The sequence below is a fragment of the Tachyglossus aculeatus genome, chromosome 12, assembly GCF_015852505.1.
Source record: "Tachyglossus aculeatus isolate mTacAcu1 chromosome 12, mTacAcu1.pri, whole genome shotgun sequence".
NCBI lineage: Eukaryota > Metazoa > Chordata > Mammalia > Monotremata > Tachyglossidae > Tachyglossus > Tachyglossus aculeatus.
The window spans coordinates 42,218,224-42,235,384 of NC_052077.1; the positions used below are offsets into that span (position 1 = coordinate 42,218,224).

The 17,161-nt window shown below is 42.8% G+C and overlaps 1 protein-coding gene across 1 annotated transcript in view; it reads left to right on the forward strand.

The window, feature by feature from the left end:
- TENM3 (teneurin transmembrane protein 3) overlaps nucleotides 1-17,161 on the forward strand; it is a 1,099,990-nt gene that overhangs the window by 454,302 nt on the left and 628,527 nt on the right. The window contains exon 4 of the mRNA XM_038755038.1: nucleotides 10,989-11,087. The gene's annotated coding sequence lies outside the window, so the exon portion shown is untranslated. The remainder of the gene's footprint in view (nucleotides 1-10,988; nucleotides 11,088-17,161) is intronic.

Sequence of the window (17,161 nt, forward strand, 5' to 3'; positions counted from 1 at the left end):
CAGATGACTGAAATGCTAATGATTAGAATAACAATTACAGCACTAGAGAAGCAGTGTGGCTCAATGGAAAGAGCACAGGCTTGGGCATCAGAGGTCATGGGTTCTAATCCCATCTCTCCCAATTGTCAGCTGTGTGACCTTGGGCAAGTCACTTAACTTCTCTGTACCTCAGTTACCTCATCTGTAAAATGGGGATTAAGACTGTGAGCCCCATGTGGGACAACCTAATTGCCTTGTATCTATCCCAGCAATTAGAACAGTGCTTGACACATAGTAAGTGCTTAACAAATGCCAACGTTACTATTATGTGCAGAGCACTGTACTAAGCACCTGGGAGAGTACAGTACTAAAATAGTCACATACCCTGCCCACAACGAACTTCGTATAATGCCTGGCACACAGTTAGCAGTTAACAAATACTAAAGAAAAAACAAATAAGTGGGGAAATTGCCAATCAGGCAGCCAGCCCCCTGCCTCTTAGCACCAATTTTCATCTTAATGGCAGAGGCCTGAGATGATTCTGGGACCCAGGGCGGTGCTTAATTGACTTCGGTTTGATTTTTTTTTTCCTTCTTCTCCGGAGAAGGGAGGTCAGACAGCAGCTCCAACTTTAGGATGGAAAGATCAGGTAAGCCCATCGCAAAGCCAGGCTCTAACCCCTTTCCCAACTGTGGAAATGCCTGTTACACTGAGCCCGATTGCTTGCAGAGAAGCAGCGTGGCTCAGTGGAAAGAGCACGGGCTTTGGAGTCAGAGGTCATGGATTCAAACCCTGGCTCGGCCAATTGTCAGCTTTGACTTTGGGCAAGTCATTTCACTTCTCTGTGCCTCAGTTACCTCATCTGGAAAATGGGGATTAAAACTGTAAGCCTCCCGAGGGGCAACCTGATCACCTTGTAGCCTCCCCAGCGCTTAGAACTATGCTTTGCACATAGTAAGCGCTTAATAAATGCCATAATTATTATTGTTATTGAGAGTTGAGACTTTGCTTCAGACTTTGGAGGAACCAGCATGGCTCAGTGGAAAGAGCACGGGCTTTGGAGTCAGAGGTCACGGGTTCGAATCCCGACTCCACCACATGTCTGCTGTGTGACCTTGGGCAAGTCACTTAACTTCTCTGTGCCTCAGTTACCTCATCTGTAAAAATGGGGATTAAGACTGTGAGCCCCACGTGGGACAACTTGATCACCTTGCATCCCCCCAGCGCTTAGAACAGTGTTCTGCACATAGTAAGCACTTAATAAATGTCATCATTATTATTATTATTATTATTATAACCACGTGCCTTTAGTGGAGAGAGCCTAGGCCTGGGGGTCGGAGGACTTGTGTTCTAATATCAATCCCACCATTTCCCTGCTGTGTGACTTTAAGCAAGTTACTTAACTTCTTTTTGCCTCAGTTACCTTATCTGTAAAAATGGGGGTCGGATATCTGTTTTCTCTTCTACTTTGACTGTGAGCCACTTGTGGGACATAGACTGTGTCCGTCCTGATTGTCTAGTATCTACCACAGTGCTTAATAAATGCCTCAGTTTTCATCAGAAGAAACAGGAGCAGTATGGCATAGTGGATAGAGCACAGACCTGAGAGTCAGAAGGTCATGGGGTCTAATTCTGGCTCTTCCACTTTGCTGTGTGGCCTTGGGAAAGCCACTTCACCTCTCTGCTCCTCGGTTCCCTCATCTGTAAAATGGGGATGAAGGCTGTGAGCCCTATACGGGACAAAGATGGTGTCCAACCCAATTTGCTTGTACTCACCTCAGCGCTTGGTACAGTGCCTGGTACATAGTAAGTGCTCAACAGATATCATTATAATTGTTATTATTATTTTCACACCAGAAAGAGGGTCCGGGAGTTGGCTACGATCAAAGATTTCAGAAATACGCGCAGACTGTTAACTCCTTATGGGCAGGGAATGTGTCTATTGTTATATTGCACTCTCCCAAGTGCTTAATACAGTGCGCTGTACTCAGTAACTGTTCAGTAAATACGATCGAATGAATGAATGAAGTGGACATCGAGATTGTGGGATTTAGAGGATGGAATATTTTCTTCCTATCACATCTGAGGGGGCATGATGGTTGATTATCAGAGGGAGGAGCATTTTCAACCTATCAATCAACCGGTGGTATTTACTGAGTGCTTATTTTATAGGGGGCTTAGTACTAAGCACTTGGGAGAGTATACTACAATAGAGTTGGTGTACGTGATCCCCGCCCACCAGGAATTTACAGTCTACTAGGGGAGATAGATGATGAAATATTAATTTATATTAATGTCTGAACCCCCCCCTTTCCCCAAACCCCTCTAGGGAGTAAGCTCGTGGGTAGGGAACATATCTTCTAGCTATTGTATTGTACTGTCCCAAGCACTTAGTACAGTGTTCTGCCCACAGAAGGCACTCAATAAATACCATTGATGATGATGAAAGTGATTAAATAAATTACAATAAAATAAATTACAGAGAGAACCAGCACTGATGAGATATTATCCTGGGTGTAAAATTAGCCTGTAAAATAGAGTATTTCTAAAATCTTTTCCCCGAGAATCAAGGAGCTCAGAACTCAGACAAAATCACTGATCACTGACTCATCCCACTCAGAAAGAAATCCCATTTTATGCCCATTAGATAGAGTTATTTGCAGACTGTTGGGTTATAAGCATCAGATAATGTTTATTTGTTCCGTTGGCTTTGGAGATTTAAGTAATATTTGGAGACACATGAGTCTCTGACTTGCTTAATAAAATATATACTCAAAGGTATCGCGTGAACATTTGTTCTGAGCAGTAGGCTTTAGCAAACTGTGTTATGTATTGATATGTTTAAATTGAAAATTAAAAAAGAAACTACATATGAGGATAATATTCAAAAAAGTAGCATTTATTAAACCAACGGTTGGCACAGAATTTCTTAGAAATGTTTACCAAGGCCTGTTTATAATAATACTATCATTATTATTTACAATAATAATATGTGTTAAGTGTTTACTATTCCCCAAGCACTATACCAAGTGCTGGAGTAGATACAGGATAATACACCTATTTGGTTATTCTTGAAATACGTTATTGCTTATCCTAGAAAACTATAAACAAAACTTCCATTGTGCTATTGTATTCTTTTTCAAACAAGACCTCATTCACCTTCCAAGAATTCTCATTTTACAGATTTCAGAACAGTGTAATTTTCTGCCTAGCTATTAGTACTACTCTTGTGTCACAGAGTCATCAAACTCTTTTCTATGAAAGAAAGAAGAATAAATATTTCATGGCTACCGCTTTTGAGGAACATTCTGTCTCTCAATCTTGCGGCAGTCTTTCAACATATATGCCAATCAGAAGTCTTTAACAGATGTAAAATGCATCTTGTCTACTTGTCATTGAAAAATGTAAGGATTGTAAGATGCATCTGAAATACTCAACGTGCAGACAAAAATCTGAGCATGGGTAGAAATTACTGAGTGCTTCAATCACTACTTATCTGTGCAGGCGTTTTTCTCTTTTCTTATCCTTGCCCAGACCTTTCAAGTCTCTGAAGAGCTGGAGCTTGTCAAAATACCCCTATAATATATCTTGATAAAGAACCTCATTAATAGTATTTAGCATCACGGGCTCACAAGCTGAGGGCCGTTCTGTTTGCTTTTCCCCAAAAAACATTTCCTGATGGCGCAGGGTGAACACCCTGTTTGCTTTAACTGCAAATCCCTTCTTGTTCTTATAGATCTTGTCGGAGAATTCATGGCCTAGCAGAAGGATATGTAGGGGAAGTAAAGGTATTTATTGAGCACCCACTGGGTGCTACACATTGTACTAGACGTTCGGGAAAATACAGCATAACCTAGCAGATAGAGCGTGGGCAAGTCACTTCACTTCTCTGGGCCTTGGCTCAATCAGTCAATTAATGGGTAGGGACCGTCTCTATATGTTGCCGATTTGTACTTTCCAAGAGCTTAGTACAGTGCTCTGCACACAGTAAGCGCTCAATAAATATGATTGAATTAATCAATCGAGCAATCAGTAACATTTATTGAGCCTCTACTGTGCACAGAGTGCACAGAGCATTGTACTAAGCACTTGGGAGAGTACACTATAACAATATAACACATTCCCTGCCCACAAAGAACATAAAATCTGGAATGGGAGACAGACATTAATATAAATAAAAAATGACTATGTACAGAAGTGCTGTGGGAAATGGGGAATCAATACCTGTTCTCCTTCCTAGACTGTGAACCCTATGTGATACCTAATTATCTTATATCTATCCCAGCATTTAGTACAGTGTTTGGCAAATAAGTGCTTAACAGATGCAGTTACTGTTATTCTTATTATCATTATTACATCAAATCTCTAGCAATATTAGGTGGGAGGGAATTGCAGAAATAGCTCCCTCAAAATTCTCAGGATATTTAGTAGAAACTAGTGATAATGAGCCTCTCATAATGTGCAATGGGAAAACAACGTCCCAGCAGAGGTGATGCCTATACCTATCAATTTATTGAGCACTTATCATGTGCAGAGCACTGAACAATATATACATGTACTGCACACATAATTGGGTTGGATTGTATCTACTCCAGCGCTTAGAACAGTGCCTGGCACGTAGTAAGTAGTACATAAAAAATACCATCATTTATCATTATCATTATTATTACGTAAATGTAGTTGCCCTTTGTGCTCAAAAAAAGCCACAAGTAGAGAAACAAAATCACTTTACGATCCCCATTTCGCTCCCATCTTACTTATATTAATTTTCAGTCAAGATATTTAAATGCACATTAGAAGCCATAATGAAAGGAATTTAACTTTCCGGCAAAATAGAAGGAAAAGTTTCAGGTGTTTCCCCGAAACAGCAAGGGAGACAATTTGCCAAAAATAGATGATTTGGGGGATTCATTCAATCGTATTTATTGAGCGCTTACTATGTGCAGAGTACTGTACTAAGTGCTTGGGAAGTACAAGTCAGCAACATACAGAGACGGTCCCTACCCAAGTTTGGGAAGTGTGTATTCTTCACAACAGGTGGCAATTTTTCTCTTCAAAATAATAATGATTAAGATTTAGCACTTATTAGAGGATAAGCACTTTGCTAAGCCCTGGGGTGCAGACAGGATAATCAGGTCGGACACAATTCCTGTCCCTCATGGGGCTTCAAGTTTAAGGGGAAGAGAGAATAGCTGTTGAATCCCCATTTCACAAATGATGAAACTGAAGAATAGAGAAGTGAAGTGATTTGCCCAAGGTCACCCAGCAGGCACATACTAGGCCGTACTGCTTCCTCTGAAGCCATGGCCTCTGGGATAAGCTACCAACTCTGTTATATTGTTAAATCATACTTTCCCAAGCCCTTAGTGCAGTGCTCTGCACAGAGTAAGCGCTCAATAAAAGCACAGGCTTGGGAGTCAGAGGTTGTGGGTTCTAATCCCAGCTCTGCCACTTGTCGGCTGTGTGACTTTGGGTAAGCCACTTCTCTTTGCCTCAGTTGCCTCATCTGTCAAATGGGGATTAAGACTGTGAGCACCACGTATTTATTAATTTTACTTGTTCATATCTATTCCACTTATTTTATTTTGTTAGTATGTTTGGTTTTGTTCTCTGTCTCCCCCTTTGAGACTGTGAGCCCACTGTTGGGTAGGGACTGTCTCTATATGTTGCCAACTTGTACTTCCCAAGCACTTAGTACAGTGCTCTGCACACAGTAAGTGCTCAATAAATTTGATTGATTGATTAATTGACAACCTTATTACCGTGTATCCACCCCAGCATTTAGAACAGCACATAGTAAGCCCTTAACAAACACCAATATTATTATTATTCACTGATGGATTGCAGTAACTCAAATGACTTCATTCGCCTCCCAAATATCTTGGTGTATATTTCCTTAGTACTTCATGATGAGACTGTCTTCTGCCAAGCTGAAACTCATTTGGAGGGGGAACACCTGATTTGAATGGGATGATTTTCAAGCACTGGTTTCTTGTCCATTGTCAAGGCAAGACTCAACATTCACCCTACACCATTATTCACCATGAAATATCTCTGCCTAGAGCTTGGATCTGGATTCCTTGGTTCGTTTTTCCAAGTCATTCTAAAAAGGATTATGGCATCAGCTGATACTGGAATAATCTTGTTTAGCTAGAGCAGAGATGGCTTTTTCATTTTTCATCAAGGGCAAGCCTTCACCATCCCAAAGGGGTAAAGGTGACTCTTCAAAAATTAGCTCAGGGATTCATTATTCCAATGTACAATGCCATTTCCCCCACCTGTTGACTCCCTTATTTTCCTAACAGGAGATGCGTTAATGGAAGCGAGGGGTGAGAGTAGTATTAAAAGCTGTAATTATTGAAATAAACACTTCCGATGGTGCTCTGCAAGAATATGCAATTATAAATAATGGAGGGAAAGATAATGTTAGAGTAACAAGATTCAGAACTAAAATGCCAAAACGATAGCAAATGCAGCACCTGAGATTCCTCCATGCTGGCTGTTAGCAAGCCTATGATAAGAATGTCGATCGTGGATGTTACTGATTTAGACCAATGGTCAAGACCTTTTCTCCGACAGTGATGGCAGGATGTTTGTCTGGTTGCCCTCCTGGAAATCTGACCTAAAATTTAACACTGAGCTGCCCCACAATCCCCAAATTTCCCCTCCCATCCCCTATTCCTCTAAAAGTCCAGACATCCCGACTGGATTACTGCATCAGCCTCTTTCCTTATCTCCCAACCTCCTGTCTCTCCCCACTTCAGTCTATACTTCACTCTGCTGACCAGATTATCTTTCTAAAGAAACACTCTGGGCATGTCAAGCCCCTCCTCAAAAATCTCCAGTGGTTGCCTATCAACCTTTGCATGAAGCAAATACTCCTCACTATCGGCTTCAAAGCTGTTCATCCCCCGGCCCCCTCCTACCTCACCTCGCTTCTCTCCTTCTCCATCCCAGCCCACAAACTCCGCTCTTCTGCCACCACTAACCTCCTCACTGGGCCTCGTTCTCACCTGTCCCGCCATCCACCCTGGCCCACGTCCTATCTCTGGCCTGGAATGCCATCCCTCCTCACATCTGCCAAACTAGCTCACTTCCCCCCTTCAAAGCCCTACTGAAAGCTCACCTCCTCCAGGAGGCCTTCCCAGACCGAGCTCCCCTTTTCCTCTGCTCCTTCTCCCCTCCCCATCACACCTACTCCCTCCCTCTGCTCTACCCCCTCTCCACCCCACAACACTTGTATATATTTATGCATATTTATTATCATATTTATTGTATTAATGATATCTAATAAAATATATAATTATATGTTTATAATTTTATTTATTTTGATGCTATTGATGCCTGTCTACTTGTTTTGCTGTCTGTCTCCCCGCTTCTAGACTGTGAGCCCATTGTTGGGTAGGGATTGTCTCTGTTGCCGAATTGTACTTTCCAAGTACAGTGCTCTGTCTACAGTAAGCACTCAATAAATACGATTGAATGAATAAATGAATATAGTGAATTTCTCTATGCCCCTTCTGAACCTTCTTCCATCTTTTCCTTCTTCCTTCTCTCTGAAAATCATTTTAGGATCTGTCTCCCACTAGATAGAAAGCTTCTTGAGGGTAGGAATTGTCTCTACTATTGTACTTGGACTGTGAGCCCCGTAGGGACTGTGTTTGACTGATTAACTTGTGTCTACCCCAGAGCTTAGAAATAAGTGTTTAATAAATATAATAATAATAGTAATATTAATAATAAATGCTGATAGATGGTAAGCTCCTTGAAGGCAAGAACTGTGTCTACCAACTTAGTCTGTGAGCCCCATGTGGGACTGGGGGGTGGGTTTGATCTGATTAACTTGTATCTACCCCAGCATTTAGAACAGTGCTTGACACAAAGTAAGTGCTTAGCAAATGTACTACTGCTACTACTGTCAATCAACCAATCATTTATATTCATTCATTGTCAGTCATATTTATTGAGTGCTTACTGTGTACAGAACACTGTATTTAGTGCTTGGGAGAGTACAATACAACAATAAACAGATATATTTTGTTCTCTCTTTACCCCCCCTTCTAGACTGTGAGCCTGATGTTGGGTAGGTATTCTGTCTTCCAAACAGTACAGTGCTCTGCCCATAGCAAACACTCAATAAATACGATTGAATGAATGAATGAATGAATTTCCTGCCCACAAAGAGCTTACAGACTAGAAGCGAGGGGAGACAGACGTTAATATAAATAAGTAAATGACAGAAATGTACGTAAGTGCTGTGGGGCTGGGAGGGGGGAATGAACAAAGGGAACAAGTCAAGGCACTGTACTAATCACTTGGGAGAGTACAATGGAACAGAATTTGCAGACATGTCCCCTGCTCATAAAGAGTTTACAACCTAGAGGGGAAAACAGACATTAAAATGAACTAGAAGTCTGCTGCATTGAGCTCAACCAATCGGTCAGTTCAGAACTTGGCAGACTGTCAACTGTCAATCAACAGCGCTAAGAACAGTGCTTTGCACATAGTAAGCACTTAATAAATGCCATTAAAAAAAAAGATTCTTGATTGATTGATTAACCCTGCTTATGCACACGCTCCAAGTGGGTACCAGCCCCGCAGGGTGAAGAAGCACCTCCTTTTGGTGTTTAGGTCGTATTTATCGAGCACCGATTATGTGTGCCAAGCTCTGGGCTGAGCTCCTGGGAGAGAGTTCAGTCGAGTTAGTAATAGGGAAGTTGCACGTTAGACCGTATTCATATTTCAGAAGGCAGCGTGGTGAGCCAGTTTGCCTAATGAAAAAGTTCAAGTCTTTAAAACCCCTTCTGAGCACTAAATAATGATTCTCTGGAGCGTCATCGAACTTATGGTGTGGTGGAATATGGGTCTTAATGGGAAAACAGTTCCAGAAGTAGGAAGCCAAGCCAATCCCATTTATTTTCCTTCTGGCGTATCCCAGGGCAGACATTGGCGGCACTAGAGGATGGTAGATACCCTTTGCCAACGATGGTCATGCTACAGGCATTATGTGGATTATACAACGTGACGTAATGACTGCCGGGGCACCCGAAGACGATCCTTTGTGGAAATAGGCAGAATCTAAGCACGTTGCTGAGAGGAGCCCAGCTTTTCACCTGACACTGTGAACCCCTCTAGACTGGAAGCTCTTTGAGGGCAGGGACCATGCCTACCATTCATTCATTTATTCATTCATTCAATCGTATTTATTGAGTGCTCACTGTGTGCAGAGCACTGTACTAAGCGCTTGGGAACTACAAGTTGGCAACGTATAGAGACGGCCCCTACCCAACAGTGGGCTCACAGTCTAGAAGGAGGAGACGGACAACAGAACAAAACATATTAACAAAATAAATAAGTAGAATAAATCTGTACAAATAAAATAAATTAATAAAGTAATAAATACATAAATGGAGTAATAAATAGAGTAATACCAACTCTGTTCTATTGTACTCTCCCAAGCGCTTAGTTCAGTGCTCTGTGCACAAAGGCGGTGTGGCTTAGTGGATAGATCACAGGTCCAGGAATCATAAGGTTTTGGGTTATAATCCCGGATCCTCCCTTTGTCAGCTGTGTGACCTTAGGCAAGTCGCTTCACCTCTCTGGGCCTCAGTTACCTCAACTGTAAAATGGGGTTTTAAACTGTGAGCCCCACGTGGGAAGGGACTGCATCCAACCTGATTTGCCTGTGTCATTTCCAGCACTTAGCACCGTGCCTGTTTCATTTAGTAAGTGCTTCATAAATATCACTATTATTATTATTGTTATTATTATTATCTGGGCCTCAATTCCCTCCTCTGAATGGAGAGTGAGACTATAAACCCCAGATGGAATATGGGCTGTGTCCAATCTGAATAAGCTTGTCTCTACCCCTCAGTATAATAATAATGATGATGGTATTTGTTAAGCACTTAGTATGTGCAAAGCACTGTTCTAAGCCCTGGAGGGGTATAGAAGGTGATCAGGTTGTCCCACTTGGGACTCACAGTCTTAATCCCAATTTGACAGATGAGGTAACTGAGGCACAGAGAAGTTAAGTGACTTGCCCAAAGTCTCACAGCTGATAAGTGGCAGTGCTGGGATTAGAAACCGTGACCTCTGACTCTCAAGCCCGAGCTCTTTCCAGTGAGCCACGCTACTTCAGAATACTCAGTAAGTGCCTAAAACCATTAAAAAAAAGTAAGCACACAGTAAATATCATCGACTGATTGAACCAAGGTGATATTTTTATTTATTTATTTATTTTGCTTGTACATATTCTATTTATTTTATTTTGTTAGTATGTTTGGTTTTATTCTCTGTCTCCCCCTTTTAGACTGTAAGCCCACTGTTGGGTAGGGACTGTCTCTGTGTGTTGCCAGCTTGTACTTCCCAAGCACTTAGTACAGTGCTCTGCACACAGTAAGTGCTCAATAAATACGATTGATGATGATGATGATGATATTTTTGAACCACATGACTAGGTGGTGGGAGTTGAGGCAAAAATAGAGGCAGAAGGAAATGGTAAAACCTAAAGCCATCCGGGGCCATATCTAAATAGATGGGGTCAGACCATCTGTGGTCCTCTCCTACTAAATTTATTGATCATATCCACTATTTATTCATTCATATTAATCTCTGTCTTCCCCTGTGGACTATAAACTCATTGTAGATGAGAAACATATCTACCACCTCTGCTGTACTGTGTGCTCTCCCAAGCACTTACTGCAATGATCTGAATGCAGTAAGTGCTCAAAAGATACCACTTATTGATGGTGACTGGATTGTCCCGGATAAAACCGGATGAAAAACCGCCTACTTTATTGGCTTTGTACTATCTCTTGGAGACTAGAGGCTCGTTGTGGGCAAGGAATGTGTCTGTTTATTGTTGTACTCTCCAAGCACTTATTACAGTGCTCTGCACTCAATAAATACGACTGAATAAATCCGGTGTCAGCTCCGCTCCGAGAATGAAATTCCTGTCAGTGGGAAATCTGCCCTCAAATAATTCTGTCCCTCTGCTCTTTTCCCAGGACCGGGCCACGAGGAATCACTTCAGACAGAAGTAGCCCTCAGGAGCAGACATAAAGCCAACCTGAAGGAAATGCCCACCAGCATCTGATTCACCTCCGGTAAGAACAAAGCTGGAAATCTGGGAGAAAACAGAAAAATTCCAAGCACTGACATTTGTGTGTTCATTTTGAATTAGTTCCTCCTCCTTCCGGAAGGAGTTTTCAAAGCAAAGATGAAATAGTTTCCTTGGAGAAGATGCGAAGTGGGAGAAAGTGGGGAATTCAGAAAAATGGTCATTCAACCCAATCCCCGGACATTTTCTTGATTTGAAAGCTCTCAAAAACAGGTCTCTGTCTTTTGATACCGAATGCTGAAATGATACTCAGGTCATTTAAAAAGGAAAAATACTTCACAGGGGAATTTCATTTTTTTGGAATTAGCCTTGATGGTCGGGACAGAATGAAGGGATTTGATCGAGGATGGGATGAGGGTGGGGAGGATAGGGCTAGGGCACTGTGTTTCCATTTATCATGCCGACTCTTTGCCAGATGATTTGAAGACTAATTGGGGGGACATCGCTGTTCTCCTCAAAACACAACCAACAGCACCTGTGCTAATTGCCAGTCAGCCTTTTGTCATCATAACTCAGTTTTCATTGACAATTCAAGCCTTCCTAGAGTAGCAACAAGGTTTCCCCACAACAACCAGGGACGACAACTGTCTTTTACAATTACCATGCAAGGTTTGCTCTCATTTCCAACTGATTAAGTGGGAAATAATTAATTTAAGATATAGATTCGGTATGGTTCTCGAAGGTAACCAAGAAATTAGGCTAAACTGCAGTTGGAAATCTACGGAAGGTTTCCAAGCCTCTAAATAAATAAGGCAAATAAGTTATATTGTAGTAATAATAACGGTATTTGCTAAGTGCTTACAATGTGCCCCTCTCTGTTCTAAATGCTGGGGTAGATACAAGGAAACCAGGCTGGACACCATCCCAGTCCCTTATCGGGCTCACAGTCTTAATCCTTATTTTAATAATAATAATAATAATAATAATATTTATTAAGCACTGATGGCATTTATTAATCACTTACTATGTGCAAAGCACCGTTCTAAGTGCTGGAGGGGTTATAAGGTGATCAGGTTGTCCTACAGGGGGCTCACAGTCTTAATCCCCATTTTACAGATGAGGTAACTGAGGCATAGAGAAGTAAAGTGACTTGCCCAAAGTCACACAGCTGACAGCTGGCAGAGTCGGAATTTGAACCCATGGCCACTGACTCCAAAGCCCGTGCTCTTTCCACTGAGCCACGCTGTTTCTCTACTGATGTGGTAACTGAGGCACAGAGAAGTGAAGTAACTTGCACAAGGTCACACAGCAGAGAAGTGGCAGAGCCGGAATTAGAACCCATGTCTTCTCACTCCCAAGACTGTGCTCTTGCCATGAGTCCATGCTGCTTTTGATGTTCTCCCAAGCACTTAGGATAGTTCTCTGAGCACAGTAAGTGCTCACCGAATATAATGATCGATTGATTATAGCATCTTCCCCAAACACTAGTCCTACAGATAAATTAGAGTGGAAGCAATGATAATAATAATAATATTAATAGCAAAAGTGATTGTGGTATTTAAGTGCTTACAGTATACACCAGGCACTGTACTAAGTGCTGGGGTGGATACAAGCAAATTGGGTTGGACACAATCCCTGTTCCATATGGGTCTCAGTCTTAATCCCCATTTCACAGATGAGGTAATTGAGGTACAGAGCGATCATGTTGGTATCTGGGTAGTCTCAGGGGAGCCTGTGAATAGATTCATTGGTGAGTTGTAATAATAATAATAACAATAACGGTATTTATTAAGCACTTACTATGTGCAAAACACTGTTCTAAGTCCTGGGGTAGATACAAGTTAAGCAGCTTGGACACAGTCCCTGTCCCACACAGGGCTCATAGTTTTAATCCCCATTTTACAAATGAGGTAACTGAGGCCCAGAGAAGTGAAGTGACTTGTGACTTGCCCGAGGTCACACAACAGACAAGTGGTGGAGCCAGGGTTAGAACCCAGGTCCTTCTCACTTCCAGGCCCATGCTCTATCCACTAGGCCATGCTGCTTCTCGTGTGTGTACTTGTGTACACTGCCCCCTAAAAAGAGGAGTCCTCATAACAATAATAATAATAATAGTAATAATGATGGTATTTGTTAAGCACTTACTATGTGCCAAGCACTGTTCTAAGAACCGGGGTAGATACTAGATTATAAGGTTGCCCCACGTGGTGCTCACAGTCTTACTGCCCATTTTACAGATGAAATACCTGAGGCACAGAGAAGTGAAGTGATTTGCCCGAAGTCACACAGCTGCTCCAGGAGGCCTTTCCAGACTGACCCGCCTCCTTCCTCTCCCCCTCCTCCCTGCCTTACCTCCTTCCCCTCCCCACAGCACCTATATATATGTTTGTACATATTTATTACTCCATTTATTTTACTTGTACATATTTATTCTATTTATTTTATTTTGTTAATATGTTTTGTTGTCTGTCTCCCCCTTCTAGACTGTGAACCCGCTGTTGGGTAGGGACCATCTCTATATGTTGCCAACTTGGACTTCCCAAGCGCTTAGTACAGGTGCTCTGCACACAGTAAAAGCGCTCAATAAATACGATTAAATGAATGAATGAGAAGCAGCATGGTCTAGTGGGTAGAGCCCGGGATTGGGAGTTAGAAGGACATGGGTTCTCGTCCCGGCTCTGCCACCTGTCTACTGTGTGTCCATGTCACTTCCTTTCTCTGTGCCTCAGTTACCTCATGTGCAAAATGAGGATTAAGATTGTGAGCCCTGTGTGGGTTAGGAACTCTGTCCAAGCCAATTATCTTGTATCGACCCCAACACTTAGAACGGTGCCTGGCTTAGAGTAAACACTTAACAGATACCGCTATTATTCTTCTTATTGTTATCCAAAGTTCAAATCTTATCACTCTCCTTCTGCCCTCATTCATTAGTGAGATGCTCCTTGGATTTCAAAGTCAAAGCGGTAATACTTCACTTCTCTGTGCCTCAGTTCCCTCAACTGTAAAATGGGGATTAAGACTGTGAGCCCCACGTGGGACAACCTGATCACCTTGTAAACTCCCCAGTGCTTTTAACAGTGCTTTGCACATAGTAAGCGCTTAATAAAATGCCATCATTATTAATAATCTTGGAAACCCCAGCCGCTTCCAGATTCTGTGGGGCTCATGTGCCAATGGGAGCCCTTTCACAGAAGCCACAGAGGCATTGAAATCATAACATTGATCTCCCCCTTCTAGACTGTGAGCCCACTGTTGGGTAGGGACTGTCTCTATGTGTTGCCAACTTGTACTTCCCAAGCGCTTAGTACAGTGCTCTGCACACAGTAAGCACTCAATAAATACGATTGAATGAAGGAATTGGACACAGTCAGCGACCCATTCAAGGTCACACCACAGGTCCGTGGCAGGCTGGAGTTAGAGTCACGGATTCCCAACTCCCAGGCCCGGGATCTTTCTACAGGGCCTCACTCCCTCTCCTGAAGTTACACAAGAGCTGTAGGCCCCAAGAATTTCCTGGGCTTCCTGAGAAGGGTCTCAGCTAGATCCTCTTCTCTCCCCATTCACAACCTAACGGTTATCATCCTTCCCCACGCTGTGATCCCAGCTGTCCACTCCACCGTTATCGACCCCTTTCCCTGGAACGGCGACCCGTGCAGTTTGGGAAAGCGGAGTCTGTTTTGTGTCCTCAGTCAGTTTCAGATGTGGAGCTGGGAGGGAGTTGGAAACACTGCTCTGACTGTATGTAATCCAATTTTCATTAGCTGGCGGAAGGAAACGCTGTGAAAATCTGCGCTCTGAAGCCCTTATGGCTTCTGCTTGAAACGCATGTTTTGTTAAGAGCGCTTGATATGCCAAGTATGCAAAGCCAAATGTTGATGCCTTTATTAATAGAGGGTGAAAGCGTTAGGAGCTGGGATATTCACAGAGTCTATTCTGTTTGATTTACAAGGTCACACGCTGGCAGTTCTGCTCATCTCGGATGCCTTTATTTCCAATCCACAGTGTTTTCTTATTTTGGTCTCCCTTGCCTCCTCCTTCTCTCATTTTCCTGCCCATCCTTGGCAGGGGAAAAGATGGAAGCCCTCTCCTCCACCCCAGTCCCGCCTTCCAGCAATATATTGCCATTAGCTGATATGACAAGACGTCAGTATCATCATCGTCCTCAACGGTATCTATTAAGCGCTTACCATGTGCAGAGCATTGTTCTAAGCACTTGGGAGAGTACATTACAACAGACTTGGTAGACATGTTTCCTGCCCGCAAGGAGCTTATGGTTGAGACAGCAATAGAAAAAGTGAATTAGGATACACACTTGCTAAACGCCTCTCCCTTTTTTTTAATGCTATTTGTTAAGTGCTTACTAAATGTCAAACAATGTTCTAAGCATTGGGGTAGATACAAGTTTTTTGGTTTATTCTTATGGTATTTGTTAAGCACATACTAAGTTCTCCCCCTTGTAGACTGTGAGCCCATTGTTGGGTAGGGACCATCTCTTTATGTTGCCGATTTGTTCCTTCCAAGCACTTAGTACAGTGCTCTGAACACAGTAAGCTCTCGAGCCTGTTGCTGGGTAGTGACCGTCTCTATATGTTGCCGACTCGTACTTCCCAAGCACTTAGTACAGTGCTCTGCAAACAGTAAGCACTCGATAAGTACGATTGAATTGAATGAATTAATGAATACAAGGCTTTTTTGTTTGTCTTTTATGGTATTTATTAAGCACTCCCATGTGCTAAATAAGCGCTTAGTACAGTGCTCTGCACACAGTAAGCGCTCAATAAATACGATTGATGTGCCAGGCACTGTTCTAAGCACTGGGATAGCTACAAGTTCATTAATTTGGGCACTGTCCCTGTCCCACATGGGGCTCATAGTCTGAGTAGGAGGGAGAACAGGGGAACTGAGGCACAGAGAAGAAGTGATTTGCCCAGGCTCACACAGCGGATGAGTGGCAGAGCTGGGATCACAGCCCCGGTCTTTTGTCTCCCGGTCCAGTGCTCTTTTCATTAGGCCCCACTGCTTTTTCAGAGGAGATTCCTCATCTGCTGAATGAGAGAGCTCTCATCCCTTCTTTTTTGGTGCTAGAATGTGGGAAACCTTGAGAAACAGCAAATTCTAGTGGAAAAAGCATTGGCTGGGAATTGGAGATCTTTGCCCTGCCAAGTGCTCTCTGGGTGACCTTGGGTGAGTCACTTCACATCTCTGTGTCTGTTTTCTCAACTGTAAAATGGGGATTAAAAATAATAATGGTATTTAAGTGCTTACTATGTGCCAAGCACTGTTCTAAGTGCTGAGGTAGACAGACAAGGTAATCAGGTTGTCCCACGTTGGGCTCACAGTCTTAATTTCCATTTTACAGATGAGGTAACTGAGTCACAGAAAATTAATTAACGATGGCATTTGTTAAGTGCTTACTATGTGTAAAGCACTGTTCTAAGTGCTGGGGGGGATACAAGGTGATCAGGTTGTCCCACGTGGGGCTCACAGTCTTAATCCCCATTTTACATATGAGGTAACTGAGGCACAGAGAAGTGAAGTGACTTGCCCAAAGTCACTCAGCTGACGAGTGGCAGAGCCAGGATTAGAACCCAAGACCTCTGACTCCCAAACCCATGCTCTTTCCACTAAGCCACTCTGCTTCGTGAGCTTGTGGGACAGGGACTGTGTCCAACCTGATTAACTTGAATCTACCCCAGCGCTTCGTAAGTGCTTAACAAATACCATAAAAAAGAAGAAGAAAGGAGAATCCTTGTGTGGAGATTCTTGGCTTTGACTGTGGTCTGCATCAACCCAAGAGGGGCTGCTTCTCCTCTTGGTGATGGGAAGAATCCCTGTCTAAAGGCTCTGCTTCCAGGACTAAGCAGTTCCAGAGATCATCAAACTGCCTCTCCTGGCCTCATGCAGCCTTGGGGCTATCAATTATCTGTATAATTTATGAAGAAGCCATGTGGCCCAGCAGAAAGAGCACAAATTTGGGAGTCAGAGGACTTCGGTTCTAATACCTCGTCTATCACCCGTCAGCCTGGTGACTTTGGACAAGTCCATTTCCTCTTCTGTAAAATAGGAATTCCCTCAATCGTTCGTATTTATTGAGTGTTTACTGTGTGCAGAACACTGTAC